The sequence below is a fragment of the Lissotriton vulgaris genome, chromosome 7 (assembly GCF_964263255.1).
Source record: "Lissotriton vulgaris chromosome 7, aLisVul1.2, whole genome shotgun sequence".
NCBI lineage: Eukaryota > Metazoa > Chordata > Amphibia > Caudata > Salamandridae > Lissotriton > Lissotriton vulgaris.
The window spans coordinates 1160181656-1160187624 of record NC_141695.1 but is presented as its reverse complement, the minus strand read 5'-3'; the positions used below and the strand labels follow the sequence as shown (position 1 = coordinate 1160187624).

General features: G+C 46.0%; 1 pseudogene; it reads right to left on the bottom strand.

Moving 5' to 3' along the window:
- Positions 1–5305: 5305 nt before the first annotated feature.
- LOC147703084 (homeobox protein CDX-1-like) lies at positions 5306–5740 on the bottom strand (annotated as a pseudogene).
- Positions 5741–5969: the final 229 nt, after the last annotated feature.

Below are 5969 nucleotides of genomic sequence, written 5' to 3'. Positions count from 1 at the left end.
TGCTGCTATGCTGGTGGAATAAACAGTCCTGTGATATATTTGGACAATTTGTTCTTTTTTTCTATAGCTTTTCTTGAATTCTTCAGAGGAATATGGATATGAGAAAATAGTGAAGGTCAGCGAGCACTGGCCGCCCTTGAAAATCCCATGGCCCTGTGATGTCATCTGTTGGACTCCTCAAGGATTCAGCCGCGTTCAAACCGCATGGTTCCTGAGAGATGAGACAGAAATACAGGCTTTGGCAATGCTAATATATTTGGCTTTTGTGCTCTTTAAAATATATCTGTTAGCTTGACTAATTCTCAGAAGAGGGAGCATATGGTGGCTGTGGTGGTTGCTCATTTGCAACATACATCGATCGGGTCTTGTACTGCTGTACGAACAATGTTTTAAAGATGTGTGTGGTTGTGCATGTGTGTTTGTGTGCATGTGTGTGTGTGCTCTTGAAGGGGCTAGGGAGCAAAGGGTGTAAAAGGCAATGAACAATGCAAAGGTCCACAAAGGGTGCTACTGTTGGGAGCAGAAGATGTAATGGAGAGCTTACGCTACAAGGGGGTACAGAGATCTATGACAAGTGCAAAGTTCAGAGTGCAAAGGGAAGTGCAGGGTGCAAGAACGAGATTGGAGGGCGTAGGGCACAAGACAGGAGGGCAGGGAGTTTAGGGTGCAGGCTAGCCTTACTCTATCTTACTCACTCTCTCTCTCTGTCTGTCTGCCTGTCTGTCTGTCTATCTATCTATCTATCTATCTATCTATCTATCTATCTATCTATCTATCTATCTATCTATCTATCTATCTATCTATCTATCTATCTATCTATCTATCTATCTATCTATCTATCTATGCACCACTAAGTACAGAACAGGCATCAGAAGTCCATTATTTCTCCATACACACAGATAACGGTAGTGGCTCACTGGTTAGAGGCGGCAGACCCGAGAGCAGAGGACGGCCCGGGACCAGGGTTCGATTCCCGGCGCGGCAGGTTTCTGGACCAGGGTCAGCGGACTCGATAATTCTCTCGCTGGGCATTAGCTTGCCTCATCTTCACTAACGGCCCCACCAGACCGCCGGGGATGCCTGGTCTCACCCTGGAGATACCCATTAAGGGACCATCTCTCAGGGAAGCCAGGAAGGGTTTCGCAGCGGTCGAAGCGCCTTGGGACCCTCCGGGTAAGTAGTGCGCTATATAAATGCCTATACATTTACATACATACATTTACATGTGCATCAGCAGTGCAAACCTCTCTTGTACACTCAGAATAGGTACAACATGGGCATCAGCATTGGAAGTTTCCCTCAAACACAGGCAAGTGGCACAGTGCAGGCTACCTCAGTGAAAACCTCGCTCAATACAATGCATTTACAACAAACACAATAACAGGTCAACAGTCCGTAGCAGCTCCTGACAAGAGAGTCTCCTTTTGTGCTTACCACCCACATTACCGCACACATCACTGCCCTAGCAGAGAGTGACATGCTCATGACAATTGTCAGTTGATTGACCCTGCTCCTCTACTGTAGCACATACTCCACGCCACAGACCCCATGGAGGTCCAGAAAGTTGAGGCTACCTTTTTAGGAGAGGAGAAACATAAAAGTATTTCTTTTATTTCCTATCCTATAACACCACACCAATAAAAACATCAAATTTTGTATTTAAATGTATTTTTATAATTAACATAATTAATAATGAATTTAAAAAATATTAACAAAAAAGATAAACATTAATTGAGTATACATTCTTTAACACTATAAACACCACAACACACACCTAAAGTTAATTATAAAGTTCCCATAATGAATTACTAATAATTTATTAATAAAAAATAAATTACTTCCCACCATTTACACCTACAAACACCACAACACACACCTAAAATTAATTACACAGTTACCATAATTAATTAATTTAAATTAATTAACAACTAATTGATAATTCAATAACAATTACATTACTTCCCACCCTTCCCACCATTTACACCTATAAACACCACAACATACACCTAATATTAATTACACAATTACCATCATTAATTACTAATTAATTAATTAACAACTAATTATTAAATTATTAATAATAAGTTAATTTACACATTTAACACGATAACATCTCAATTAAACATTATATATATTATACAAATATTAATAAATACAAATTATTTAATAAATGTAATATAATAAATTACTTCCGACCCTATTCCCCTATAAACCCACAACCCACTACGGAACTAAAGACGCAAATTTCAAATAAAAAATAAATAATAACTCCTAACAATAATCAATAAACTTTATATAATTAAATTACTTCCAACCCTATATCCCTATAAACCGACAACCTGCTATGGAACTAAAAATACAAAATTCTAATAAAGAAATAAAAAATTACTAAAAATTATTAATATATTTTATATAATTAAATTACTTCCTACCCTATTCCCCTATGAACCCACAACCCGCTACGGAACTAAAACGTAAAATTCAAAGAAAAAATAATTAATAACTGCTAAAATGTAAACACATATAATAAAAAATACAAACAATTCTTATCCAAAAAAACAAACATCAAACACATATAAAATATATACTAAAATAAATAACAGTAACAAAAAAATCGATATTTTTAACAACTATATTTTTGCAAACGATATTAAACACTTTAAATCTATATAACTTATCTAATATCGATATTCGTGACCACGAGAATTTGTCTGTCGATATTCCTGACCCACAATATTTTTGCCACGACATTTGTGCAATTCGATATTTTTTACTGGATATTCTGTCTCTGCACTGCAGTTTTTAGGTTTCGACCTGGCGAGGGGCACGCAGTGCCCCTCCCAAATCGAAAACTTTTTGTCTACAGTAGGGATGTTCGGACCGCCTCTGTTTCCCATTGGCTAGCTCCATAAATGGAGGCTAGCCATTGGGAGACAGAGGCTGTCAATCAAGCTTTCTCGGGGAAAACGCGATTCGGGGGCGTTTCTCTGGCTTTTTTTAAGTCCCGCCCCTTTGTCCCGGGCCGCGCTGTGATTGGCTGCCGGCCTGGGACACTCCCGTGACGTCATTTCCCGGGCCGCGCTGTGATTGGCTGCCGGCCCGGGCAACCCCCGTGACGTCATTTCCCGGCCGCGCCGTGATTGGCTACCGGCCCGGGACTTGACTTGTTTCATTCTCAAGTCAGATACTTTTGTTTTTGGTTATCGGATAACGTCTTTATATTGTCAGTACACTCCACGGTCTTCGTGCATTGATTTATATTATGCTGACTAAAGTACTGCTATGATCGCCAAATGGGCCCTTCTCTGACTCAGATTCACCCTGAGAGTGCTCACGCCACTTGTATTTTGTTGTGAGGACGGAAGCCTCTTTCCTCCCAGACTTCTCTTTAAAGACAACATTCTACCGAAAAACATACTACATCTAGTATGCCGCCTGTCGCAGGCACCACAGCTACCCCTGCCCTTTCATAGGTTTTTCAAAAACGTGTAATTTGTATTCAGCTGAGAATAGGTCTGTGTGCTCTGCGCCTGCTGCCTGGGAGGTCAGGCAGCAGGTCACAGGTAGTAAGGAATCCCGAAGGGGCCCATTCAGAATGTCGCCCTTCCAAGATTGATAAAACTCAGAACTTTTGACGTGGGTTAATACTCCGAACCCTGTGCCCTGAAGCTATCTTTTGGCGCTGTATTTAACCGTCTGCTTTGCGCTTTTCAATAACCAACGAAGCTGACCGCGCTTTACAGCCCCGCAAGGTGTGGAAAGGATTGATTGGAGCTGTCAGAACAAAGCAGGGACTGCTCCTCCTGCGCACAACGGAAATGCGTTTCTAATGGAAAGAGAGACGCTAGACCGGAAAAACTCCTCTGAAATGGCGCAGACTGCGCTGCCCCGAGCTGCCCCATTTACCGAGCAAGTCGAAAATGCTGCGTGCCTGTGAAGTGCACAGGGCACACGCTAACCAACCCATATCCCGGACTGTAGCTACGCCCTCTATGCACACCTCATCAATCAATGAAAATGTACTTAGTTGGATATGGTTGTTGAAAAGATTATGCTGAACATTGCAGTAAAGTGTTCTTTAGAATGTGGCCTTCAGTAAATTGAATGGAAACGAGTGACGAATCTCTGTGGGTAAGTGCGCATTATTTTGTGCCAACGTTTTTTGTCTTTAAATAGCCGTTTTAAAAATGCGCTCATTTGCAAGATTGGGAATTTTAAAAAGCTGCTTGTTGTAATGTTTATCTATTAGTCGACAACTGCTTTTATTGGTGGACTTTGGAATGTCGCTAGAATTATGTAATATCAATCAAATATCCAAGAAACAAATCAAGGGTTTAAAGTGAAAGTAACCGCAAGTAAAACATTGCTCCTAGAATCCTGAATGTCTAATCTATGAGCATCGAGGTCTCGGTTTGCATAGATCGAGTTATAGGCATGTGTGTTCCATCACTTGGTTTAACATAGAATGAATATTCTAATGCTGCACATTCGGAAATGGACTGACAGAGATGTCTGTTTTTGCAAAGTAAAGGATGTGCCGCATTTGCCACATAATCCAACATCTGCTGCATGCTTTGCAGATTTTAACAAAAAAGAATGTGTCACTCGCGCTCTCCCCGTTTTCAGACCCAGGGTTGGCCCAGTGCCATGCGTGCAGTGTCGTTCCAGCCCCCTAGGGTTGACCCAGTGCCAGTGCTGTGGTGGTCCTTCCTGTAGCCCCCAGAGTCTCAGAGATGACCCTTTGTATGAGTGGATGTCCCTCTTTCAGCCCAAAGGATATGCCCAATACCAGTTTTTCAAGGTCCCTCTCTTCAGCTGCTTTAGGGAACCACTTTCCAGGCTTGCATTTCCATTCCCTGTGCCCTGGATGGGCAGTGACGCGCTTGTAGCACCCATCCCTGCAGCCTAGAGAGTGGGGCATCAGTCACTCTTTTGTGCCCCCTCCTCCCCCAACTCACGCGATAGGACCTGTGCTACTTGCAATGCCCTCTCTACCCCCAAGCTCGCCCCGGTGACAGACTTGCAGCGCCCCCAAAAGTCAGGGCCTGGCACTCTCGCCCCCAACGTAGACGCCTCCCCCAAAGCAGACAGCGTATTAGACTACCGAGTCCTTCGCTCAGACCCAAACCTTGCACCCTCTGACAGGCCTGCAGCGCTCCATACCCCCTCCAACTCAAGGGAAGTTCCTGTGCCAGCCCCCCTGCCTCCTGCCCCCCCCATCCCCAGAGTAGGACGCCTGCCAGAGTCGCCGAGGCCTTCACTACCTTCCCTGCGTTAGGTGCGTCAGGACCCCCGGTACTCCGGGTTATCTTATATTACCCGTGCATCCCCCCGCTGCCGGCGCCGTGGGCTTTCTCGTCCAGTCATAGGCTTGTTGCCGCCGCCTGTGCCCCTCTGGCGAGTCCTACTGCTGCTGGAGGTGCCCGGGCAGCACCCCCGGACAGGGTGGTCCCGGGTGGTACTCCACTGCGGCGGGGCTGTAGTCCAGGCTGCCCCCGGGGGACGGGTTCATGTAGGCCGGGTGACTCCACTCTTCCCTCGGGGGGGCGCTGTAGGGAGACATCCACGCGGGAGGGGAACCCGATGTGGGCCCACCGGTGCTTTCCAGGTTCAGTCCGTGGTGGTACCCCCCATAGTCCGGATACTGGGGGGCGCCGGGGTAGCCCTGCAAGCCAGGGTGCGGGCGCACGGATCCCGGGTACATGCCCACTTCCTTGTCCAGCAGGTAACTCACGTACATGGCGGGGGCCGGTGGGCGCCCGGGGGCATGCTGTACCAGTGCCATCTTGCCCACAGAACCGCCCTGCCTCCCCTGGCCGCTGTCTTCCACCTCACCGGTCTGCTCCGACCTCACTCACGGACCCAGGTCTGCCTGCCTCCTCCCCAGATGTCAGTGCACTGCCCTCCCCTGACACTCCGCTGTTTTAGTAAAGCCCCGGGTGACTTCAGGCCCGGCTACCCCTCAGGAA